The following is a 27,806-nucleotide window of genomic DNA, read 5'->3' as shown; positions in this document are numbered from 1 at the left end:
GCATTTAGTTGTGACAAAACAGCTCCTACCCTATCTCAGATGCATCTGTCTGGACAATGAAGGTTTTGGAATAGCCAGGACTTTGCAGAATGGTAGCAGTGCACATGGCCTGCTTCAGTTAATCAAAAGCCTTTTGACAGCTGCCACTGAACTTTTTTAGGCATTTTCTTGCAGGTGAGATCTTTAAGGGGAGTCACAATGGACCCATATCCCTTAAAAAACCTCCTGTATTACCCCATCCGGCCCAAAAAAGCTCTAACCTGGGTCTAGGTAGGGAGAGCAACCCAGTCCACGATGGTCTGGATCTTGCTCTTCAATGGCTGGACTTGACCTCCACCTACTAGGTGACCCAAATATACACCCTTGCTCTGCCCTATCTGGCACTTAGTGGCCTAGAAAGTGATGCCTGCCTTTTGCAGGGCCTCTAGAACATTCCTGAGGGGCACAAGGTGGTCCTCTCCAGTGGAGCGAAAGACAACAATATTCTCTAGATTTGATTTGCTGCACTATAGGCTTCCATACCTGTGATAACTTTATTCACCAACCCTTCTGAAATGTGGCATGTGCATTTTTCAGACCAAAGGGCACCACAATAAATTGTTAATGCCCACTGAGGGTTGTAAATTCTGTCTTTGGCTTGGCATCCTCAGGTAGTCTGATTTGCCAGTAGCCAGCAGTCAGGTCAAATGTACTCAGATATTTGGCTGAGGCCACAGTGTCTATGAGCTCATCTGCCCTAGGAATAGAATGGGCATCAGTCCTAGTGACTGCATTGAGGCCTCTGCAGTCCACACAAACCTCATCTCTCTTATTCACCCTTGGTGTGAGGTTTTGCAACAAGGACTACTGGACTAGGCCAAGGTCTATCTGCAGGTTCAATGACCCTAATTCCAGCATATTTCGGACCTCTATCCTGATGCAGTCTGACATGGTCGGGCTCCTGATGCAGTCTCTGACATGGTCAGGCTATCTGTAAATGTAGTTCTTTACTGGCCGACTGTCTGCTGTGTCCACTTCATGGGCACACGGGGTGGTTTGACTGGAAGTTAGAGAGAACATATGATTGTACTGATTGAGAACCTTCCTACAGTCAGCTTGCTGCTGGTCTGTGAAGCTGCCTGTAAAGGCTACTCCATCAACTGACCAATCAACAGGGTACAGAGAGAGGAGTTCAGGGAGCGGGTCACTCTCTTCATCCTGTCCCTCATCAGTGGCCATGAGCAAGCTCATGTCGGCCCTGTCTACAAAAGGCTTTAGGCGGTTCACATGAAGTACCCTCTGGAGACTTCTGGGAGTTTCTAGGATTGTGTGGGGTGCACTCCATTTGTCTTGACAGCTGAGGGCCACAGACTCCAACAGCCACACTTTCTGGCCTGGCTGGTACACAGTCAGGACAGCCTTTTGGTCATGCCAAATTCTGAAGTTCTTGTCTGGCCTCAAGGTTTTTGCTTGCCTTTTTCATATACTCGGCCATACCTGAATGTACTCACCATGTCAAATTTAGGGAAGAAGCACAGAGGCTGGGGCCCTCATTATCAGGATCCCAGTCAGACTAGTCAGTAAAACATAATTACACCAGCAAAAAGTGGGGGTGACCATGAAAGCAGATCCTGCTTTCCTACAGAGATCAACCCTCTACAACATGGTCTGTAATATGCAATGCTAATTGTGTATCTCCATGTTAACTGTGTTTTTATAGTGCTTAGTGTCTAGGCCCTATAATACTGTTTGGGGTCAGAACTTTGGCCCAGAGGGTTGTAGCGACATCTGTTTTTCACTGTTTGTCCTAGTTTTATGTGTAGCATATTTCTCTTGTGTATATTAAAGAACTTTTCTTTTTTAAACGTAGAGCACTGACTGGACATTGACTTTATTAGCTGATAGTATCGTGTGCACTGTTTTCTGAATGTTAAAACCCACCTCACCTCCTCGAGTAAGCCTTGGACTGCTCTGTCTCACTACCCTGGGAGAGTCAAGTGCTGAAGAGGAGTACTTGGTTATCCAGTTTTGGGTCCACTAGTACCAAGGCCCCAGGACACCAGCTGGGAACACTCCAGTTGATGCGATTGGAGCCTAGTAACCCGAGGGCCCTAGTGCCCAGGAATCCGGGTCCAACAGTCTTATTCAGATTTAAAGACACTTCTTTATTGAGAATATATTCTCAGAGCAGAAACTGATATAGCCATGTAAGAACTCTTCTTTGGGAAGTTTTTTTTTATATGGAGAGAATTCGACCCCTCCCCCACCCCCCCCCCCCCCCACCTGCCAAAAAAAGTTATGTAATGGGGAGCCACGGCCAATGGGTAAGGGGAGCCGCTGGTTGAAAAAGTGTGTAAACCACTGGCATAATACCTCCCATTAACACGTGTCTTAATTATCGCTGACCATGATTGAATTTGATCTCTGAAGCAGCATAAGGTACAGGACACATGCAATCAGCCAGTGCATATAGGCGATTACACCAGATTCCATTCTTTACCAACACTTGATTTTTAACAATATTTCCACATGTAATGGGGGCACATACCCACCCTCCCCCTTTTTTTTTTTTTTTACAAGAGCTACTAGTGACAATCCTATATTCTCTTAACTGGGAATATATGTATATTTTCTTAGCTGAGAAATATCCATCACAGTTTTTTCACCCATATCTCAATAAATGACTGAAAAATACACCCAACAGCCACATAATAACTACAAAAAAAGGACCCAAGGCAGATGAGGACATGCAGCTAGAGCGCGCCCACGTCTGCAGCCCTTGGCACCGCAGGAAGACCTAGGAAGTGGTTCCACTCGCGTGTGTCATTTTGGAAACGATCCAGCTGTCTAGTTGCTCTCTGGTCTAGGCAGTGCAGCGAGGACGCACAGCCCATGCGCCCACTCACCAGCACGTAATATATGAACCGCTCTATGGGGTAAAGATGGTAATATTCAGTCCCCGGTGCAGTTTCTCTGGTGAATTGGCACAGAGGATGCCTTAAAAGCAGTGAGTACGACACAGCTGTTTGTGCCCATACGGCATAGCTCTCTGAGTGAGCTTATTTTTATGAGCATGACATGATGGCTATGATTTTTTTTTTTTTTTTTACCACAGCGAGTGTAACTACAGGCTCGTCTTGCCACCGGAGGACCTATTCTGCAAAAGTCTTGCCTCATTTTTGTAGTGTTTGTGCTATGTCTATGTGAGATATTTTGCTTTGTGTTTTACGCCACAGAGATCACTGTTTTATTAGATGTGCTCACCTCAGCAAACATTGTATTTTAGTTCATATGACCTGCCATGTAGAGGTCACTAATTTAAAATATATAATAAGCATATACAGGGTACTTTGTTTATTCTACTAGTCTAAGCGCACTGTTTTCTTCCCAAAACTTTGCCAGGCTAGCGCACTTATTATATATTACAGGTTGCCAAACAGTAACACCAAGTAGGTGCTAAAAACATTTTCTGTTAGAATGCAGTGTGTATGAGGTCACTTCATCAGTACTATTTTAGAAGTGGAATCAGGGAGTTAAATCCTTGGTCTTGAAGAAAAGCCATGGGGATTGCCTTGAAACATGTACACCCACAGAAAGGAAGGTACATTTCAACCTAAACTTTCTATTCTCTCCCTACTGTTTAACAATACCGCCCGGAGGCCTGTTTAAAGTATTACTTACTTACCAGGAAGTTATTTGTAAACCTCCAACAATACCCCTCCCATTTCTTATATTTTCACCATTTAGAGGATACCACTTAGTGCTCCCGCATAACTCGCAGGTCGTAGCACGCCCGTTCTGCAGCAAAATTGGAGGAGTCCTATGATGAAGCATGCCACCAAGGGGCAACCCTAGTGGGTGAGGGTTATATAGGAAAACCTCGAGTTTTCTCTCATCTTGTGAAGGGTTAGCACACAGAGTACAGACAAGCTCTCTTGTTTTGAAGAGGACAAACTCCTTGTGATATTCCTCTCATCTCCCCTTTTTTCTTGAGACAACAATATCCTGCTCATGACCAAGAAGAGAAGAAAGATCCAGAGCTGGATACTACCCTTCAGGGCTATCACTGGGCGAGCTATATTGCTCTTAAGTATGCCTGCTTTGTTGCCCCCAGATAGCGGCACAAGTCAGATGCCCATTGAAGACCCTGATAGTTAATCTGCCTGTCAGGTCCAATGGGATTTGGTTTATCAGTAAAAATGCAAGAGTTCATCCTATTGGCCCTTAATCCTGACACCTCACCAAAGGTCTGTAGTACTGCCAACATTGATGGCAAATCTGACGTAATGCTCCTTAAATAAAGCAATATATCGTCTGAGCATAGTGATGTATATGTGGTGACTTGTATGCGATATGTGGATTCCTCTATCTTTACTATCACATCTTCTTTCATTAGCCATGCCCATCATCGCCATTGCAAAAATAATGGCTGAGAAAGCATACATGGTGAGTTCTTCTCTTTATCTGGTATGACTCTCACACCGTTCACCCTGTCTTAAAGCATGCAAGTGGTGGAGCAAAGATGAGAGCGACCCAATGCATGATATTAGGCCTTTGGTCTAATATTTTCCCGACTGCGAAGATAGATCGGAATCCTATTGTGCCAAAGTCTTATGCGTGATCAGTTATGACCACTACTGGCTTTAATATGGTGCAAGAGGTCTTATCTAGGTTTTAGCAACAACAGAATCATCCTGTTTTTTGTGAGTCTGGTAGCTGCAGTGTATACCTCTACTACGCTCAGGGCTAGCTCCTTCACTTAGATCATTTAAATATGTGTTGATAGTCTATTGGCTACAGGGGTTTTGCCCCTGGCCAACTCAATTATCAGTTTTCAGTTGGGCATTTAATACAGCCATCAGAGCTCCATTTAAGGTGGGAGTTAAGCCCCCCCCCCCATTCCAGATGAGCTAGAAGGTTTTCTAGAGCCAATCCAGAAGCCTCAGTACTTTCCTCACACCAAGTTGAGAAATAACCAAAAACAATCTTGATTAATAGCCTTTTGGGCTTGTATCCTCTGCACCTCGGTATTCTGTATTCTTATGCTATGTCTGCCTCTGGGTTTTGGTTTGGTCAATAAGGCCAGTAGCCTCCTGGATTTATCCCCCTTACTATGCTGCTTTGGCGTTTTATTCTTTGCCTCTGTAATCCTTCCATTATGGTGTCTTTGGCGTGTTTTTCCCCTGTGTGGAAGTAGCTCTTTTTGTATGTCTGAGTCTCATCAGGGAGCCTGTTCTCATTCCCTGGGGCAGTGGTCAATCTAGCACAGTCATTTGCCTCTGTAATTCTTTCCTGTCTCTCTGTCGTCCATATGATGTTCCCCTGATGGCCATCTTGAAAGCCTACCATTCTATCAATCCATCGGAGGATGTCCAGCTGTTCTCTGCAAACTAGTGGCAAATTGTTTCACTCATAGTGTCCCCAAACATAGAATCCTCCTGTGCAGCAGATTGAAGACTCCCAGTAGAGACTGATGATCTGGGCCTGCTTCACCAAATTCCCAACAGGAGGGCATTATAGTCAGAGGAGGACACAATAGACTTATGGCCCTGAAGAAGTGATCTTGCCCAAATGCTCTTCTATTTCTAAAAACAGAAAATAATGGACATATAGCCTACTCTTTGTATTCATAGCCTTTGCTTTTGAAGTTGTGAACATATTAGAAACTTATACTCTTATAAAGAGGGACCATCACTATATTCAGAACAGGTGACAGGATGGAAACAGCTCCCTAGCACTAACGCACCCATGAATGACCTTTAATTACCAACAACCAACTATTCAATTAGCCAATTTCTGAATGTTAGATTGGGCAGCCTTAGGGTGGTCGTCCCTAAAACTTCTTACCTTCTCCCCTCCTGTTTTGCTCTAATACGCTTTTGTTGGCTTTTAAACTCTTTACCACTGATAGCCAGTGCCAAAGTGCTGGTGCTCACTCCTTAAAACATAGTGCCACTGGACTACACGCGACTGGCACATTTAATTTACTTAAGTCCCCAGTTAAGTGGCTTAACATGTATCCAGACCTGTAAATTAAATGCTGCTAGTGGGCCTGCAGCACTTATTGTGCCACCCACTTAAGTAGTTCTTTCAAACATGTCTCAGGCCTGCCATTGTAGCCTATGCGGAGTTTCTTACTGCCAATTTGACTTAGAAAAATAACCCTTAGCCAGGCTTAAAACTCCCTTTTTTAATACAAATAAGGGACCCTTAATGTAGGCCCTAGTCAGCCCTTAGGGCAGGGTGCAGTGTATTTAAAAAGTTGGACAGGTGGTTTTAAGTTTTGTCTTCGTGGTGAAAAAAATCAAAATTTGCTTTTCACTACCGTTAGGCCTACCTCTCCCATGGGATAACATTGGGTTAGCTTTTTACATTTTATAAGTTGTTGGGACTGAAAAGTTCTCTGCATGGTAAGTGATGTGTACCTCTGCCCTGAGTGCCCTACTATACTGTTTGAATCCATAATGCAGATTTGTTTGTCTTAGACCAACACGAATCATGCGTGTGTGCCATGACATTGGCCTACCCTCATAGTGGTGGAAGGCTACTGCCTTCATGAGGAGATGAGTAGCACAAGCTCAGTGGTGGCAGCATACCGTGTAGGGATCATTAGTGGTAAACTGCTCCCTTTTATACTGTGTCACTAGAGTGAGGCCTACGGCTACTCACCAATGTAAAAGTTCCGCTGCTGTGTGCCTAACTCACCCTTGACCCACATCAGTTAGATGTGGAAGTGCTGCTCAGCAAGGAGTAGTGCCTCTGTATGTGTGCCTGTGAAGGGTACAGTACAGGGATGGAGAAGTTCTACACAGTATATGCATGGGTAGTGCACGCACTGAATGTATGTATGCCTGTTAGGGTACAGTACATAAGAGATGTAATGCTGGGCAGTGCATGCACAAGAAAGGCACGTGCTGAGTGTGTGCTTGCATCAAGTACACTACATGAAGGGTGAAATGTTGTGCAGCACAAATGAAGAGTGTGTGTGTTATAAAAACAAAAGTACACTCTGGTATAATGCTTAAAGGCTTCAGTGCTGAACAGTGCACAGAGATTGAGTGTGTGTGCTGAATGTATGTGTGCCTGTAATGATGCAATGAATGGAAGTAGAAGAGCTGTACAGTAAGTGTGCTGTGAAAGCACACTCGGTGCCAATGCGCCTGCAATGTTACATTACATGGAGGACCCTGGGTTCCTTTTCGAGAGGTCCAGGTTTACCTGGTGAACACTAGGGGTGGGTGGAATGTTGCATTCTGCCCACGGAATGGGCAGAATTTGGCAATGCTACATTACTCTTGTAACACTGAGTTCCGGCCACATTCCACCATTGGCCTCTTGGCAGTTTTTTCCTGTGAGGCTCCAGAAATGCGAACGAGATTTGGCCTCCCATAGCGCCATTTTCTAATGAGGGCAGTTGCGGCCAGAGTGCTGCATCTTGAGTAGGTTTCCTGCTGCTCAAGTGGATTTTCTGCTACTTGAGTGGATTTTCTACTCGAGCGGCAGCAAAATCAACTTGAATGGCACGCGTTCGTGCACACCGCATACGGTCATTTGTGCTGATTATTCAGTGCTTCTCGAGCTACTGGCTCTAAAGTGCAGTGCAAGCAGCGCAAAATTTATTTTTTTCTGTTGGATGGTGGAACTCTGCAGAATTTAGCACAGTTTTTATGTAACTCGCCAGAATTTCGCAGAGTGAAACTCCTAAAGTATCGCCCATTCCATGGGGAGCAGATGAATCCCCCCAGACAGGTTTGTGTATTGATGCATTCCTGTGAGCTGTGTGCGACACACTGCCAGAGGGATAGCAAGGCTCGCCCTGTGCACTTCAAAGAGTGGTCTTTGATTCAGTGATAGATCATACGTAAGGGGCCTGGCACATTCCAGGAAGGGAATTGGGCGGATAAAGGAATCATAACGCACCTGGTTGGGAGCCCGGGAGTAACCTTTTTATGTACATAGCTCTGTGGCTGACATCCGGATGTGAACTTAGATCATTCCCATGAATTTAGTTGTGGGTCAGTAATCCTCAGTCGTGTCTGCTGTGACAACCATCCCTTCAGAGGAAAGGAGAAAAGGAAAGATGTCCACTTTAAAAGAAGCAAAACCCCAATATAAAACTTCAAAGGCTCCGACCCAAAATCACATTTGCTGTCTGGAAAAGGACCACAAAAAGGGTAGATTTAAACCAGAAACGTTATCAGCTAAGCAGCCAGATGGGCTGTATGAGGAGGTGAAGCTCTGCAAGACTTCTGCCTGTGACCAGGACTTGGGGCAAAGTCCTGCTAGTCTCCTTGCTGGGTGAGGTGACACCAAGATCACGAAGAAGGGTGAGACAGGGATTTACCTGACAACTACTAGAAACTCGACCTCAAGGGGAATTGTTATTGCTTCTGATTGTCATATACCTTTGCATGTGAAGAGTTAAAAATAAAATACTTTTTTTATATAAAAGCAAGTATTAGACTGGGCCTTGGTTTATTGTAAGTTCTGTTTGCACTTTGAGTTATGAGCTGTGTTCATTGAGCTGTATCTACATCTGCCCACAGAATCATCATCATCATCGAGGGGTGGTAGCTGGGAAAATTGTGCTTTCCTTCACTGAGATGATGGTAAATGGGAATACGCTGCTGTGCTTCATTGACGTTTTGTAACTGAAAATCCGCTACTCTGCTACATTGAGGGGTGGTAACTGGGAGCACTCTGCTTTGCTTCACTGTGTTTTGGAAACAGAATAAGCTGCTGTGCTTTATTGAGGGATTGTTACAGAGTATGAGGGGTGGTAACAGAGTACGCTGCTGTGTTTCATTGAGGGGTGGCAACTGGGAATTCACTGCTGTGTATCACCAGGGGTTGGTAACTGGAGTATTCTACTGTGCTTAATTGAGTGGTGGTAAATGTGTGTATGGTATACTGGTCTCTTCGTGAGGTGATTTTGTATACCTGTGACTTGCTCTGCTTAAATGACCTCAGTGCTTTTGATACTCTGGTCTCTTCATGAGGCGACCTTCCATACATCTGACTTGCTTCTCACTTTCCTCTCTTCTACAGTGTGCCCAAGTGGATGACTGGATGTCAGCCAAGTCCATTTAAGAGTTCTCATCCAGACACATTGATAAAAAAAAGGTGTCACCGGAAAAATACAGGTGAGTTAGACTTGTACCTCTTCCACTCTTCAGATTTGCATCCTGTGTCTACCTGAAGTTGCCAGACTAATGCTGATTGTTCCGAGCTTGCTTGTCTCATCGGCCACCGTATGTTTTACAGAGTGCTTAGAAGAGACTTGAAGTTGTAGACATGCACTGATGAAATGGGTAAATAAAGGCTTTCTCTGACCATTTTCTTTTCCGCCTCATTGTAGTGGGCTTGTTTGCATCATTGCCAACTTACCCTCCAAACTTGAATCCAGTGCTGTTCTTCATTGAGGGTGGTAACGAAGTACGCTATTTTACTTTACTGTGGGGTGAGCTAGTGTACCTCTGATCTGCTCTGTGTGATTGATGTCTCGGTGCTTTAACACACGGGCCTCCTCATGGGGTGACCTTGCATACCTCGGACTTGCTCTGCATGATTGAATTTTTGGTGCTTTGATGCACAGGCGTCTTCATGGGATGAGCTTTTCTGCTTGATTGACTATTCTGTGCTTAGGCGCACGCCCCTCTTCATGGGGCAATCTTGCATACGTCTAATTTGTCGTGTGTAATTGACTTCTCAGTAGTTTAATAGACTGGTCTCTTCATGAGGTGATCTTGTGTACCTCTGACTTGCTGTCTTGCTGTCTTTTATTGATTTCTCAGTGCTGAGACGCACTTTCCTCTTCATGAGGCGACCTTGCATACCTTTGCCTTGCTCTTTGTGATTCACAACTCAGTGCTTTGACTCACGGACCCTCTTCTCAGTAATTGACGTCTCAGTGCGTTGGCTCGCGGGCTGCTTCATGGGATAATCGTGTACAAATCCAACTTGCTGTTGGTGATTGACTCATCTGTGCTGTGATGCACACTTCTGTACGTGGGGCGATCTTGCATACCTCTAACTTGTTGTGTGTAATTAACTTATCAGTGCTTTGATACACTAGCCTCTTCATGGGATGAGCTTGCCTACCTCTGACCTGTTCTGCGTGATTTACTTCATAGTGCTTTGATGCACAGGCCACTTCATGCATGGTGCGACCCTGCCTACTTTGGATTTGCTCTATGTGATTGAAGTCTCAGTTCTTTGGCGCACAGGCCTCTTCATCGGTTGACCTTGCATACCTCTGACTTGCTCTGCTTGTTTTTCTCTGTGCTTCTACTCACGGACCCTCTACTCAGTGATTGGCGTCTCGATGGTTTGACTCTTGGGCCTGTTCTTGGGGCAACCTTGCAGACCTCTGACTTGCTCTGTGTGAGTGACGCATGCTCCTCTTCATAGGGAGATCGTGCGTTGATGCCCTGGTCTCTTAAAGAGGCGAAATTGTGTACCTCAGACTTGCTCTGTTTGATTGATTTCTCAGTGTTTGATGCCCTGATCTTTTATGTGGCAATCCTACATACCTCTGACCTGCTCTGCGTGATTGACATCTCAGTGCTTTGACGCATTGGCCTCTTTATGGGGTGAGCTTGCATACCTCTGATTTGCTTTGCACGATTGACTATTCTGTGCTTTGATGCATGCTTCTCTTCATGGGGTAATCTTGCATACCTCTGAATTGCGCTATGTATTTGACTTCTAGGTGCTTTGGTGAACTGGTCTCTTCATGAGGGGAGGTAACAGAATATGCTGCTATGGTTTGAGCCTTGGTGACAGAGAATACGCTGCTGTGCTTCATTGACAATTTGCAACTGCAAATTTGCTACTGTGCTATATTGAGGGGTGGGAAATGGGAGTATGCTGCTGTGCTTCACTGAGGTGTGGTAACAGAATACGTTGTGCTGTATTGAGCATTGATACCAGGGAATAAGCTGCTGTACTTCATTGACAATTTGCAACAGTAAATTCGCTAATTTGCTATATTAAGGGGTGTTAACCTGGAGTACTCTGCTCTGCTTCATTGAGGTGTGGTAACAGAATAAGCTGCTGTGCTTTATTGAGCATTGGTAATAGGGAATACGTTTCTTTGATTAATTGATGATTGGTAATGCAAATTCGCTACTGTGCTACATTGAGGGGTGGTAACTGGGAGTACACTGCTGTCTTTCACTGAGGTGTGGTAACCGAATACGCTGCTGTGCTTTATTGAGCCTTGATAACGGAATACGCTGCTGTGCTACATTGACGACTTGTAACTGAATTCTTTACTGCCCTACACTGAGGGGTGGTAAATGGAAGCGTGCTGTTGTGCTTCACTGAGGTGTGGTAGCAGAATACGCTGCTGTGCTTTATTGAGCGTTTGTTACTGGGAATATGCTGCTGTGCTTCATTGATTATTGGTAACTGCAAATTTGACCCTGTGCTACATCGAGGAGTTGGAACGGGTAGTAGACTACTTTGCTTCACTGAGGTGTGGTAACAGACTATGCTGCTGTGCTTTGAGCGTTCATTACTTGGAATACGCTGCTGTGCTGTATTGATTTTTGGTAACTGCAAACTCGCTGCTGTGCTACATTGTGGGGTGGTAACTGGGAGTACTCGGCTTTACTTCACTGGGGTTTAGTAACAGAATAAGCTGCTGTGCGTTATTGAGCGTTGGTAACTGGTTCTACCCTGCTGTGCTTTATTGAAGAGCAGTACGGACTATGGGGGGGCCTAACTGGTAGTACGCTGCTGTCCTTCTTTGAGGTGTGGTAACAGAATATGCTGTTATGCTTTATTGAGCATTGGTAACTGCAAATTCGCCACTGCTACATTGAGGAGAAGTAACTGGGATTATAGTGCTTTGCTTCACTGAGGTGTGGTAACAGAATACACTGCTGTGCTGTATTGAGCGTTGGTAACGGGGAATACGCTACTGTGCTTCATTGACAGTTTGTAACTGTCAACTCGCTACTGTGCTATATTGAGGGGTGGTAACTGGGACTACGCTGCTGTACTCAATTGAAGAGTGGTACGGACCATGAGGGGGTAACTGGGAGTATGCTGCTGTCCTTCACTGAGCTGTGGTAGCAGAATACACTACTGTGCTTTATTGATCATTTTTAACTGCAAATTGAGTACTGTGCTACATTGAGAGGTGGTAAATGGAAGTAGGCTGTTGCGCTTCTCTGAGGTGTGGTAGCCAAATACACTGCTGTGCTGAATTGATGATTGGTAACTGCAAATTTGCCTCCGTACTACATTGAGTAGTAGTAACTATGAGTACACTGCTTTGCTTCAGTGAGGTGTGGTTACAAAATACTGTGCTGTATTGAGCGTACTTTACTGGGAATGCCCTGCCGTATCGAGCATTTGTTACCGGGAATACTCTGCTGTGGTTTATTGACGATTGTAAATGCTAATTTGCCACTGTGCTACATTGCAAGGGTGGTAACTGTAGTATGCTGCTGTGCGTCTTCGAGGGGAGATAACTGGTGTACTCCACTGTGCTTCATTGGGAGATGGTAACAGAGTACGTATTTTTATGATTCAGGTGTGGTAACTGGGATTACGTGGCTCTGCTTTGAGGGATTGTAACTGGGAACACATTGCTGTGCTTCATTGATGTTTGGTTTCTGTACATACGCCACTGTGGTACAATGAGGAGTATTAACTGGGATTATACTGCCTTGCTTCACTGAGGTGTGGTAACAGAATACGCTGCTGTGCTGTATTGAGCGTTCATTACTCTGTATACGCTGCTGTGCTTCATTGATTGGTAACTGCAAATTCCTTACTGTGCTACATTGCAGGGTGGTAACTGGGAGTACTCTACTGTGCTGCACTGGGGTGTGGTAACAGAATACACTGCTGTGCTTTGAGCATTGGTAACCGGAAATACACTGCTGTACTTTGCTTTATTGATGATTGGTAACTGCAAATGTGCCACTGTGCTACATTGAGGAGTAGTAACTGGGAGTGCACTGCTTTGCTTCAGTGAGGTGTGGTAACAGAATACTTTGGTGTATTGAGCGTTAGTTACTGGGAATACGCTGCTGTGTTCATTGATTTTTGGTAACTGCAAAAAAGCTGCTATACTACATTGTGGGGTGGTAACTGGTAGTACTCTGCTGTATTTCACTGAGGTTTGGTAACAGAATAAGCTGCTGTGCTTTATTGAACATTTGTAACTGGTACTACGCTGTTGTGCTTTATTGAAGAGCAGTACGGACTATTGGGGGGCGGTAACTGGTAGTACGCTGCTGTCCTTCCTTGAGGTGTGGTAACAGAATACGCTGCTTTGCTTTATTGAGCATTGGTAACAGGAAATACGCTGCTATGCTTCAATGACAATTTACAACTGCGAATTCGCTACTGTGCTATATTGAGGGGTGGTAACAGGGAATACTCTGCTGTGTTTCTATGATGAGTGGTAACTGCAAATTCACCAGTACCACAGTGAGGAGTAGTAACTGGGAGTACACTGCTTTGCTTTACTGAGGTGTGGTAACAGAATACGCTGCTGTGCTGTATTGAGCGTTTGTAATAGGGAATACGCTGCTGTGCTTCATTGATGATTGGTAACTGCAAATTCCTGCAAATTCCTTACTGTGCTACATTGTAGGGTGGTAAGTGGGAGTACTCTGCTGTGCTTCACTGGGGTGTGGTAACAGAATATGCTGCTGTGCTGTATTGAGCGTTGGTAACGGAATACACTGCTGTGCTTCATTGACAGTTTGTAACTGTGAATTCACTACTGTGCTATATTGAGGGATGGTAGCTGGGATTACGCTGCTGTACTTCATTGAAGAGTCGTACAGAGTATGAGGGGGTAACAGAATAGGCTGCCGTGCTTTATTGATGATTTTTAACTGCGAATTCAGTACTGTTCTAGACTGAGGGGTGGTAAATGGAAGTAGGCTGTTGTGCTTCACTGAGGTGTGGTAGCTGAATACGGTGCTGTGCTGAATTGAGCGTTCTTTACTGGGAATACGCTGCTGTGCTTTATTGACGATTGGTAACTGCAAATTTGCCACTGTACTACATTGAGTAGTAGAACTGGGAGTACACTGCCTTGCTTCAGTGAGGTGTGGTTACAAAATACTTTGCTTTATTGTGCGTACTTTACTGGGATTACGCTGCAGTGCTGTTTTGAGCAGTTGTTACTAGCCATACTCTGCTGTGGTTTATTGGCGATTGTTAAATGCTAATTTGCCACTGTGCTACATTGAGGAGTAGTAACTGGGAGTACACTGCTTTGCTTTACCGAGGTGTGGTAACAGAATACGCTGCTGTGCTTTGAGTGTTGATAACAGGGAATACACTGCTGTGCTTAATTGACTATTTGTAACTGTGACACCACAGTGTATATTGAGGAGTGGTAAATGGAAGTATGCTGTTGTGCTTCATTGAGGTGTGGTAGCAGAATACGCTGCTGTGCTGTATTGAGCGTTCTTTACTAGGAATACGCGGCTGTGCTTCCAAGATGATTCATAACTGCAAATTGGCCACTGTGCTACATTGAATAGTAAATGGGAGTACACTGCTTTGCTGCAGTGAGTTGTGGTGACAGAATACGATGCTGTGCTATATCTAGCGTTGGTTACCGCAAATACGCTGCTGTTTCATTGATAATGGGTAACTGCAAATTCACCACTTTTGCTACATTGAGGGGTGGTAACTGGGAGTACAATGCAGTGTTTCACTGAGGTGTGTTAACAGAATTCTCTGCTGTGTTTTATTGAGCGTTGGTAACGGGGAATAAGGTGCTGTGCTTCATTGACAATTTGCATCTACGAATTAGCTACTGTGCTATATTGAGGGGTGGTAACTGTGACTACGCTTATGTGCTTCATAGAAGAGTGGTACGGACTATGAGGAGGGGTAACTGGGAGTCCGCTGCTGTCCTTCACTGAAGTGTGGTAACAAAATGTGTTGTTTTGATTGTTTGTTACTGGAAAATATCCTGCTGTGGTTTATTGGCGATTGGTAACTAAAAATTTGCACTGTGCTCCAATGATTGGTATTTACTTGGGTATGCTGCTTTGCGTCTTCGAGGGGTGGTAGCTGGTGTACTCCGCTGTGCTTCATGGGGGGTGGTAACAGAGTACGTATTTTTATGATTCAGGTGTGGTAACTGGGATTACGGAGCTCTGTTTCGAGGGATTGTAACTTTGCTGCTGTTCTTCATTGATGATTGGTAACTGCGAATTCGCCACTGTGCTACATTGGGGAGTAGTAAGTGGGAGTACATTGCTTTGCTTAACTGAGCGGTCATTACTTTGTATATGCTGCTATGCTTTATTGATGATTGGTAACTGCAAATTCCTTACTGTGCTACATTGCAGGGTGGTAACAGAGTATTCTGCTGTGCTTCGCTGGTGTTTGGTAACCGAATACTCTGCTGTGCTTTGAGCGTTGGTAACAGGTAATATGCTGCCGTGCTTAATTGGCAATTTGCAACTGCGAATTTGCTACTGCGCTAAATTGATGGATGGTAACTGGGAGTACTGTGTTGTACTTCATTGAAGAGTGGTACTGACTATGGGGGTGTAACTGGGAGTACGCTGCTGCCCTTCACTAGGATGTGGTAACAGAATACGCTTCTGTGCTTTATTGAGTGTTGGCAACAGCGAATATGCTGCTATGCTTCATTGACAATTTGCAACTGTGAATTCGCTACTGTGCCATATTGAGGGATGGTAACTGGGAGTACGCTGCTCTTCTTCATTGAGGTGTGATAACAGAATAAGCTGCTGTGCTTTATTGAGCGTTAGTAACAGGGAATACACTGCTGTGCTTTATTGATGATTGGTAACTGCAAATTCACTACTGTTCTACATTAAGGGTGTTAACTGGATGTACCCTGCTGTGTTTCACTGTGGTGTGTTAACTGTTACACAAATCCTCTTGGCTGCAGGTCATAGGACGCCATGTGTAATCTTAGCAGTCCCGGAGGTGAACGCTAGGCAGATTTTTCGAGGCGTGTGTTCTGGATCATTTGGCTGTCAACGCAAGAAGTTTCCAGAGTTTGGTATTGGGTAAGGGTGCACTTCGCACAGTTTTTCACAGTATGCTTTAATTCGGACATCTGTTGTTTGTGTGTCCTTCCGAGAACAATCTCTGACGAAGCCGCCCAGTTAGCTGGAGTTGCTGCCTGGCGTCTTTAACCGGGGTTAACAGTGGGATACTGCTGAGGATGCAGTAGTTCCACAAATCAGGCCTTTTGTACTGTGGTGTGTGTGACTATTAAGCGCTGCAGATATTTCAGTTATAACAATTGATTACGAGACATTTGTGAAGTATTCAACAATAGTATTGGTCGCATTATTATTTGTTTGCAATTGGGGCATGAACAGGTAACGTGTTTGGATATAATTCCTGTCAATGAAAAAGGAAGAGTTCTATGACGCAAATAGCCTTCTATGACATTATTGTGGTGCAAATTGGGAAAAAAGGATCTTTGCTTTGCATGTGCTTCTAGATTTCTATTGAAGGCGCCTACTCATCATGTGTACTACTGTTTTTCCAACTGGGATCTTCAGTCCTGAGATCAAGGTTCATACCCTGTGAGGTGGGACACGTGATACTTTCAGGTGGGTATGCAAACAAGAAGGTTCATACTTAAAAAGATAGCATACAGGAAAGTACTATACCTACCTTACCTCATTTCAGATATTTCCTTTCCTTCCCTCTCTCCTTCAACAATGAGATATCTCAAACACCTGTTTAAAAGATATGCCTATAACTTAAATGAAGTGTTTAGGTGGTGTTATTTTTCTTCACAGGTAATGATAATATAGTGCTATATATTGATATGCCAAAAAGTGTTACCGTGAGGGATAGCCATATTGTTTATTTCTTACAGGTCTCCCTCCCTGCTGTACCTTTCCTATCCTTCCTCGCTTGATCACCTTAATCTTCCGTGCTTTTTTAGCATATCGGAATTGAGGCGGTCGAGAAGTGGACCAAATAAGCATCGAACCAGCTCTGAGGATATATTGTTCATATGAATGCTAACAGTAACAGAATACGCTGCTGTGCTTTATTGAGATTTGGTAACAGGGAATACGCTGCTGTGCTTCTTTGACAATTTGCAACTGCGAATTCGCTACTGTGCTATATTGAGGGGTGGTATCTGAGTACGCTGATACGCTAGGCTGTGGTGTGGTAACAGAATCCACTGCTGTGCTTTATTGAGCGTTTGCTACTGAGAATAAGCTGCTGTGCTTTGACTATTAGTAACCGCAAATTCACTACTATGCTATATTAAGGGGTGGTAACTGGGAGTACGCTGCTCTGCTTCATTGAGGTGTGGTAACAGAATACGCTGTGTGCTTCATTGAGTGTTGTTAACAGGGAATACGCTGCTGTGATTGATTGATGATTGGTAACTGCAAATTTGACCCTGTACTACATAGAGTAGTAGGAACAGGTAGTACATTACGCTACTTAACTGAGGTGTGGTAACAGAATATGCTGCTGTGCTGTAGTAAGCGTTCATTACTCGGAATACGCTGCTGTGCTTCATTAACAGTTTGTAACTGCAATTTCACTGCTGTGCTATCTTTAGAGATTGTAATTGGGACTACGCTGTTGTACTTCATTGAAGAGTGGTACGGAGTATGAGGGGGTAACTGGGAGTACACTGCTGTCCTTCACTGAGGTGTAGTAACAGAATACGCTGCGGTGCATTATTGAGCATTGATACCAGGGAATACGCTGCTGGTATGATTGGTAACTGCAAATTCCTTACTGTGCTACATTGCAGGGTGGTAACTGGGAGTACTCTGCTGTGCCTCACTGGGGTGTGGTAACCGAATACGATGCTGTGCTTTGAGCGTTGGTAACAAGTAATACTCTGCTGTGCTTCATTGATGATTGGTAAGTGCAAATTCGATACTGTGCTATATTGAGCATTGGTAACAGGGAATACTCTGCTGTGTTTATTTGATGAGTGAATACGCTGCTGTTCTACATTGATGATTGGTAACTGCGAATTCACCATTGTGCTACATTGAGGAGTGGTAACAGAGTATACTGCTTTGCTTTATTGAGGTGTGGTAGCAGAATACGCTGCTGTGCTGGATTGAACGCTGGTTACAGGGAATATGCTGCTGTGCTTCATTGATTGGTGACTGCATATTCGCTACTGTGGTACATTGAGGGGTGGTAACTGGGAGTACTCTGCTGTGTTTCACTGAGGTGTGGTAACAGAATACGCTGCTGTGCATCATTAACAATTTGTAACTGCAAATTTGCTACTGTGGTATATTGAGGGGGGGTAACTGGGACTACGCTGCTGTACTTCATTGAAGAGTGGTACAGACTATGAGGAGGGTAACTGGGAGTATGCTACTGTCCTTGACTGAGGTGTGGTAACAGAATATGCTGCTTTGCTTTATTGAGCATTTGTTACTGGGAACACACTGCTGTGCTTCATTGACAATTTGCAACTGCGAACTCACCTCTGTGCTATATTAAGGGGTGGTAACTGGGAGTACGCTGCTCTGCTTCATTGAGGTATGGTAACCGAATACTCTGCGGTGATCTATTGAGCCTTGGTAACAGGGAATACTCTGCTGTGCTTCATTGATGTTTGGTAACTGCGAATTTGCCACTGTGCTACATGGAGGAGTAGTAACTGGGAGTACTCTGCTGTGTTTCACTGAGGCGTGGTAACAGAATAAACTTGCTGTGCTTTATTGAGCGTTAACAGGGAATACACTGCTGTGCTTCATTGACAATTTGTAACTGTGAATTTGCTACTGTACTATATTGAGGGATGGTACAGACTATGAGGAGGGTAACCTGGAATATGCTGATGTCCTTCATTGAGGTGTGGTAACAAAATACATTGCTTTGGTTCATTGAGGGTTGTTAACAGGGAATATGCTGCTGTGCTTCATTGACAATTTAGATCTGCGATTTCACAACTGTGCTATATTGAGGGGTGGTAAAAGGAAGTACACTGTTCTGCTTCCTGAGATGTGGTAGCAGAATACGCTGCTGTGCTGAATTGAGCGTTCGTTACTGGGAATTCGCTGCTGTGCATTATTGACGATTGGTAACTGCAAATTCATCACTGCTACATTGAGGAGTAGTAACTGGGTATACACTGCTTTGCTTCACTGAGGTGTGGCAACAGAATATGCTGCTGTGCTGTATAGAGCGTTCATTACTGGGAATACGCTGTTTTGCTTTATTGAGGGGTGGTAACTGGAAATACGCTGCTGTACTTCATTGAGGTGTGGTAACAGAATATGCTGTTGTGCTGTCTTGAGCGTTGGTAACAGGGAATTCACTGCTATGCTTCAATGACAATTTGCAACTGGAAATTCGCTACTGTGCTACATTGAGAGGTGGTACCTGGGAGTACACTGCTCTGCTTCATTGAGGTGTGGTAACAGAATATGCTGCTGTACTTTATTGAGCGTTGGTAACAGGGAATACTCTGCTGTGTTTCTTTGAATGGTAACTGCATATTCGCCACTGCTACATTGAGGAGTAGTAACTGGGAGTACACTGCTTTGCTTCACTGAGGTGTGGTAACAGAATATGCTGCTGTGCTTTATTAAGCGTTTGTAGCAGGGAATACGCTGCTGTTCATTGATGATTGGAAACTGCAAATTTCCTACTGTGCTACACTGAGGAGTAGTAAATGGGAGTACACTGCTTTGCTTAAGTGAGTTGTGGTGACAGAATACGCTGCTGTGCTGTATTTAGCGTTGTTTATCGGGAATACGCTACTGTGCTTCATTGATGAAAGGTAACTGCAAATTTGCTACTTTTGCTACATTGAGGGGTGGTAACTGGGAGTAGACTGAAGTGTTTCACTGAGGTGTGTTAACAGAATTCTCTGCTGTGTTTTATTGAGCGTTGGTAACGGGGAATAAGGTGCTGTGCTTCATTGACAATTTGCAACTATGAATTAGCTACTGTGCTATATTGAGGGGTGGTAACTGAGACTATGCTTGTGTGCTTCATAGAAGAGTGGTATGGACTATGAGGAGGGGTAACTGGGAGTATGCTGCTGTCCTTCACTGAGGTGTGGTAACAGAATACGCTGCTGTGCTTTATTGAGCGTTGATAACAGGGAATGCACTGCTGTTCTCCATTGACTACAGATTCACTACTGTGCTATATTGAGGGGTGGTAAATGGAAATACGCTGTTGTGCTTCACTGAGGTGTAACAGAATGTGTTTTGAGCTTTCGTTACTGGAAAATACACTGCTGTGCGTTATTGGCGGTTGGTAACTACAAATTTGCACTGTGCTCCAGTGATGGGTGGTAACTTGAGTATGCTGCTTTGCGTCTTCGGGGGGTGGTAGCGGATGCACTCCGCTGTGGTCATGGAGGGTTGTAACCAAGTATGTTTTTTTTATGATTCGGGTGTGGTAACTGGGATTACGGAGCTCTGTTTCGAGGAATGGTAACTTTGCTGCTGTGCTTCGTTGATTGCAGTTACCAAATTCGCTACTGTGCTACATTGAGGAGTGGTAACTGGGAGCATGCTGCTGTGCTACACTGAGGTGTGGTAACAGAATACGCTGCTGTGCTTTATTGAGCGTTGGTAGCAGGGAATATGCTGCTGTACTTCATTGACAATTTACAAGTGTGAATTCACTACTGTGCTGTATTGAGGGGTGGTAACTGGGAGTACGCTGCTGTGCTTCCTTGAGATGTGATAACAGAAAATGCTGCTATGCTGTATTGAGCGCTGGTTACTGGGAATGTGCTGCTGTGCTTCATTGATGATCAGTAACTGCAGATTCACTACTGTGCTACATTAAGTGGTGTTAACTGGGAGTACTCTGCTGTGTTTCATTGAGGTGTGGTAACAGAATACGCTGCCGTGCTACATTGAGGGGTCGTTACTTGGAGTACTCTGCTGCGCTAGACTGAGGTGTGGTAACAGAATACGCTGCTTTGCTTTGTTGAGGATTTGTATCTGAGAATTCACTACCGTGCTATATTGAGGGGTTGTAAATGGAAGTACGCTGTTGTGCATCACTGAGGTGTGGTAGCAGAATACACTGCTGTGCTGAATTGAGCGTTGTTACTTGGAATACTCTACTGTGCTTCATTGATGATTGGTAACTGCGTATTCGCCCCTGTGCTACATTGAGTAGTAAGTGGGAGTACACTGCTTTGCTTCAGTGAGTTGCGGTAACAGAAAACGCTACTGTGCTATTTTGAGTGGTGGTAACTGGGACTATGCTGGTGTACTTGATTGAAGTGTGGTACATACTATGATTGGGGTAACTTGGAGTATGCTGGTGTCCTTCACTGAGGTGTGGTAACAGAGTACGCTGCTGTGCTTTATTGAGCGTTGATAACAGGGAATACGCAGCTGTGCTTTATTTGACAATTTGCAACTGTGAATTCACTTCTGTGCTGAATTGAGGGGTGGTAACTGCGAGTACTCTGCTCTGCTTCATTGAGGTGTGGTAACAGAAAATTCTGCTGTGCTTTTTTTTAGCCTTGGTTACAGGGAATATGCTGCTGTGCTTCATTGATGATTGGTAACTGCAAATTGGCCACTCTGCTACATTGAGGAGTAGTAACTGGGAGTACAATGTTTTGCTTCAGTGATATGTTGTAACAGAATACACTGCTGTGCTGTATTGAGCACTGGTTACTGGGAATGTGCTTCTGTGCTAAATTGATGATCAGTAACTGCAAATTCACTACTGTGCTACATTAAGTGGTGTTAACTGGGAGTACTCTGCTGTGTTTCACTGAGGTGTGGTAACAGAATACGCTGCTGTGCTTTGAGGGGTGGTGACTGGGAGTACGCTGCTGCGCTTGACTGAGTTGTGGTAACAATACGCTGCTGTGATGGATTGAGCGCTGGTTAAGGGGAATATGCTGCAGTGCTTCATTGATGAATCGTAACTGCAAATTGGCTATTGTGATATATTGAGGGGTGGTAACGGAGTACGCTGCTGTGTTTCACTGAGGTGTGGTAACAGAATACACTGCTGTGCTTTATTGAGGGGTGGTAACAGAGTACGCTGCTGCGCTGGACTGTGGTGTGGTAATAGAATACGCTGCTGTGCTGATTGAGTGTTCGTTACTGGGAATAAGCTACTGTGATTTATTGACTATTAGATACTGCAAATTTACCACTGTGGTATATTGAGGGGTGGTGACTGGGAGTACGCTGCTGCGCTAGACTGAGGTGTGGTAAAAGAATACGGTGCTGTACTGGATTGAGCGCTGGTTATGGGAAATATGCTGCTGTGCTTCACTGATTATTAGTAACTATAAAAATGCTACTGTGCTACATTGAGTGGTGATAACTGTGAGTACTGTGCTGTGGTTCACTGAGGTGTGGTAACAGAATATGCTGCTGTGCATCATTAACAATTTGTATCTGCAAATTCACTACTGTCCTATATTGAGGGGTGGTAACTGGGACTACGCTGCTGTACTTCATTGAAGAGTGGTACAGACTATGAAGAGGGTAACTAGGAGTATGCTGCTGTCCTTCACTGAGGTGTGGTAACATAATACGCTGCTGTGCTTTATTGACGATTGGTAACTGCAAATTTGTTACTGTGCTACGTTGAGTAGTACCTTGGAGAACACTGCTTTGCTTCACTGGGATGTGGTAACAGAGTACGCTGCTGTACTGGATTAAGCGTTCATTACTGGGAATACGCTGCTGTACTTTATTGACAATTTGCAACTACGAATTCACATCTGTGCTATATTGAGGGGTGGTAACTGGGAGTATGCTGCTCTGCTTCATTGAGGTGTGGTAACAGAATTCTCTGCTGTGCTTTATTGAGCCTTGGTAACAGGGTAAACTCTGCTGTGCTTCACTGATGTTTGGTAACTGCAAATTGGCCACTGTGCTACATGGAGGGGTGGTAACTGGGAGTACTCTGCTGTGTTTCACTGAGGTGCTGTGCTTTATTGTGCGTTGGTAGCCGAATATGCTGCTGTGCTTCATTGAGGATTTGTATCTGAGAATTCACTACTGTGTTATATTGAGGGATGGTAAATGGAAGTACGCTGTTGTGCATCACTGAGGTGTGGTAGCAGAATACACTCCTGTGCTGAATTGGGCGTTCGTTTTTCGCAATATGCTTTAATTTGGGCATCTGTTGTCCATGTGTCCTTCCGAGAACAATCTCTGACGAAGCCGCCCAGTTAGCTGGAGTTGCTGCCTGGCGTCTTTAACTGCGGTTAACAGTGGGATACTGCCGAGGTTGCAGTAGTTCTACAAATCAGGCCTTTTGTACTGTGGTGTGTGTGACTATTAAGCGCTACAGATCTTTCAGTTATAACAATTGATTTCGAGACATTTGTGGAGTATTCAACAATAGTATTGGTCGCAATTATTATTTGTATGCAATTGGGGCATGAACAAGTAACGTGTTTGGATATAATTCCTGGCAATGAAGAATGAAGAGATCTATGATGCAAATAGTCTTCTATGACGTTATTATGGCGCAAATTGGGGAAAAAGGATCTTTGCTTTGCATGTGCTTCTAGATTCTATTGAAGGCGCGCCTACTTATCATGTGTACTACTGTTTTTCTAACGAGGATCTTCAGTCCTGAGATGAGATTCATACCCTGTGAGGTGGGACACGTGATACTTTCAGGTTGGTATGCAAACAAGAAGGTTCATACTTAAAAAGATAGCATACAGGAAAGTACTATACCTACAAATATATCTCCTTACCTCATTTCAGATATTTCCTTTCCTCCCCTCTCTCCTTCAACAATGAAATATCTCAAACACCTGTTTAAAAGATATGCCTATAACTTACATGAAGTGTTTAGGTGGTGTTATTTTTCTTCACAGGTAATGATAATATAGTGCTTTATATTGATATGCCAAAAAGTGTTACCGTGAGTGACAGCTATATTGTTTATTTCTTACAGGTCTCCCTCCCTGCTGTACCTTTCCTATCCTTCCCTCGCTTGATCACCTTAATCTTCCGTGCTTTTATAGCATATCGGAATTGAGGCGATCGAGAGGTGGACCAAATCAGCATCGAACCAGCTCTAAGGGTATATTGTTCATATGATCGCTAACAGTAACAGAATACGCTGTGGGCTTTATTGAGATTTGGTAAGAGGTAGTACTCTGCTGTGTTTCATTAACAATTTGCAACTGCAAATTTGCTACTATGCTATATTGAGGGGTGGTAACTGAGTACGCTGCTGCGCTAGACTGAGGTGTGGTAACAGAATCCGCTGCTGTGCTTTATTGAGCGTTTGCTACTTGGAATAAGCTGCTGTGCTTTATTGACTTATAGTAACTGCAAAATCACCACTGTGCTACATTGAGGAGTAGTAACTGGAAGTACTCTGCTGTCTTTCACTGGGGGCTAATAACCGAATAAACTGCGGTGCTTTATTGAGCGTTGGCAACAGGGAATACGCTGCTGTGCTATTTTGACAATTTGCAACTGTAAATTTACTACTATGCTATATTAAGGGGTGGTAACTGGGAGTACGCTGCTCTGCTTCATTGAGGTGTGGTAACAGAATATGCTGCTGTGCTGTATTGAGCGTTCATTACTCGGAATATGCTGCTGTGTTTCATTGACAGGTTGTAGTTGCAATTGCGCTGCTGTGTTATATTGAGGGATGGTAACTGGGACTACGCTGTTGTGCTTCATTGAAGAGTGGTACGGAGTATGAGGGGGTAACTGGGAGTACGCTGCTGTCCTTCACTGAGGTGTAGTAACAGAATATGCTGCAGTGCATTATTGATGATTTTTAACTGCGAATTCAGTACTCTGCTACATTGAGGGGTGTTAAATGGAAGTAAGCTGTTGTGCTTCACTGAGGTGTGGTAGCTGAATACGCTGCTGTGCTGAATTGAGCGTTTGTTACTGGGAATACGCTGCTGTGCTTTATCGACGATTGGTAACTGCAAATTTGCTACTTTACTAGATTGAGTAGTAGTAACTGGGAGTACACTACTTTGCTTCATTGAGGTGTGGTTACAAAATACTGTGCTTTATTGAGCGATCTTTACTGGGAATACTCTGCTGTGGTGTATTGGTGATTGTTAAATGCTAATTTGCCACTGTGCTACATTGCAAGGGGGGTAACTAACATGCTGCTGTGCGTCTTCGAGGGGTGATAACTTGTGTACTCCACTGTGCTTCATTGGGAAGTGGTAACAGAGTACGTATTTTTATGATTCAGGTATGGTAACTGGGATTCTGCAACTGTGCTTTGAGGGATGGTAACTGGGAATACGTTGCTGTGCCTCATTGATGTTTAGTTTCTGTAAATTCGCCACTGTGGTACAATGAGGAGTAGCAACTGGGATTATACTGCCTTGCTTCACTGAGGTGTGGTAACAGAATACACTGCTTTGCTTTATTGACGATTGGTAACTGCAAATTTGCCACTGTGGTAAGTTGAGGAATAGTAACTGAGAGCAAACTGCTTTGCTTCAGTGAGGTGTGGTAACATAATACGCTCATGTGCTGTATTGAGCGCTCATTCCTGGAAATACGCTGTTGTGTTCATTGATTATTAGTAATTGCAAATTCGCTACTGTATACATTGCGGGTGGTAACTGGAGTACGCTGCTGTGCTTCATTATGGTGTGGTAGCAGATTATGCTGCTGTGCTTTATTGAGCGCTAGTTGCTGTGCTTTGACAATTGGTAACTTCAAATTTGTCAGTGTGCTACATTGATGTGTAGTAACAGGGAGTACACTGCTTTGCTTCAGTGAGGTGTGGTGGTAACAAAATTCTGTTCCGTATTGAGCGTTTGTTACAGGGAATACGCTGCTGTGGATTATTGGCATTGTTAAATGCAAATTTGCCACTGTGCTACATTGCGGGTGGTGTCTGCAGTATGCTGCTGTGCGTCTTCGAGGGGGTGATAAAGGATGTACTCCACTGTGCTTCATTGGGAGGTGGTAACAGAGTACGTATTTTTATGAATCGGGTGTGCTGACTGTGATTACATGGCTCTGCTTTGAACTGATGGTAACTGGGAATATATTGCCGTGCTGTATTGAGCGTTCATTACTCTGTATACGCTGCTGTGCTTTATTGATGATTGGTAACCGCAAATTCCTTACTGTGCTACATTGCAGGATGGTAACTGGGAGTACTCTGATGTGCTTCACTGGGGTGTGGTAACAGAATATGCAGTTGTGCTTTATTGAGCATTGGTAACAGGGAATACCCTGCTATTCTTCATTGACAATATGCAACTGCGAACTTGCTACTGTGCTATATTGAGGGGTGGTAACTGGGATCATGCTGCTGTGCTTCTTTAAGGTGTGGTAATAGAATACGCTGCTGTGCTGTATTGAGCGTTGGTTACTGGGAATAATCTGCTGTGCTTCATTGAAGAGTGGTACGGACTATTGGGGGGGGGGGGGGGTAATTGGGGGTACGCTGCTGTCCTTCACTGAGGTGTGGTTACAGAATACGCTGCTGTGGTTTATTGAGCGTAGATAACAGGGAAGACGCTGCTGTGCTCCATTGACTATTTGTAACCGGGAATTCTTTACTGTTCTACATTGAGGGGTGGTAAATGGAAGTTCGCTGTTGTGCTTCACTGAGGGGTGGTAGCAGAATGCGCTGCTGTGCTGAATTGAGCCTTCGTTACTGGGAATACGCTGCTGGGCTGTATTGAGCATTTGTTTCTGGGAATACTCTGCTGTGCTTTCATTGGTAACTGCAAATATGCCACTGTGCTACATTGAGGAGTAGTAACTGGGACTACACTGCTTTGCTTCAGTGAATTGTTGTAACAGAATACGCTGTTGTGCTGTATCGAGCGCTGGTTACTGAGAATATGCTGCTGTGCTCTATTGATGATGATTGTGTAGTATCCTAGTTTAGTGTTCATGTTAATGCACATGCTCAGCCAGTGGATTGTTACTGTGATGATGTATTACGGAATGTTGGGAGTCTGGGAAGAAAAGCCACAGTTGAGAATGGGCTGATCAGCATGCTGGCTGCTCCTGGTGGGGCTAGTTCAGGACCTGTACTGGACTTATCTATTTCATCTACATATCCTGTAACCTACTTCAATATATCATCCTGAAATACATCAATGTTGGACTTGGCCCTTCTGGCAAGTTCACCGCTAGAACTTTTTGCAGTATCCTAGCCTTTTTCCTGTGTTGTACTAGTGATTTTAGGCCTCTAGGCGCTTTCACACTGTGTCCCAGTGGAAAGCGCGTGCGCTCTGTGTGGTTGAGTGAGACTGACCTGCCCTCCCATAGGAATGCATGGGGGAATGTATGTGTCCCTGGTAGTTCCTGATGCGTGGGGAGTGCAGGTGCGAGTTTGGTATGTACGGACTCGTATGATGAAATGCTGCGCGATGATGTGTGAGGCATCCATGTAGCTAGTGTAGAAGTCAATACAAGAAAACCCTACACCAAGGGGGAGAGTGTGGGTAAAGAGGGTCCAAGGGATGTGTTTAGAGACCGACTACAGTATAAATCCGCAATCAACAAGCATTATACCAAAAATACTGTGGGTCTAAAAAATATATTCTGTGTGGATACCTGATATATTCAGAAGAGTGAAAACCATCTGGGGTATACCCAAAGAGGTTGAGTTCCCATCACCCACAAAGGTGGCTATTCATCATTTGGGAGCTCTGAACTAGACCACAACAACCAACCACTTGGGTAATTATGGCGGTTGTATGGTAGTCCCAGTCGTGGGTGACCAAAGGTAGGGTGATGGTTTGCAGTGCCAAGAATAAAAGGAAAAAGTGCTATTAAAAATGGCTATCAAAACACAAACAATTTTATTCTGGTGCTGTCTTGATGCCACTTTAAAAACAGTGCGTTGACAGTGTAACAAATAACTGTCAGGGT

At 44.3% G+C, this 27,806-nt stretch overlaps 1 long non-coding RNA gene across 1 annotated transcript in view; it reads left to right on the top strand.

Annotated features, from left to right (window-relative positions):
• The window catches only part of LOC146856312 (uncharacterized), a 108,435-nt gene that overhangs the window by 37,057 nt on the left and 43,572 nt on the right, over positions 1–27,806 (top strand). The window contains exon 2 of the long non-coding RNA XR_014980925.1: positions 9,028–9,122. This is a non-coding gene — a long non-coding RNA (uncharacterized LOC146856312). The remainder of the gene's footprint in view (positions 1–9,027; positions 9,123–27,806) is intronic.

Source organism: Triturus cristatus, chromosome 4_1 (assembly GCF_964204655.1).
Source record: "Triturus cristatus chromosome 4_1, aTriCri1.1, whole genome shotgun sequence".
NCBI classification, from domain to species: Eukaryota; Metazoa; Chordata; class Amphibia; order Caudata; family Salamandridae; genus Triturus; species Triturus cristatus.
The sequence above is the reverse complement of the archived record's forward strand: the minus strand, read 5'-3'. Positions and strand labels throughout refer to the sequence as shown.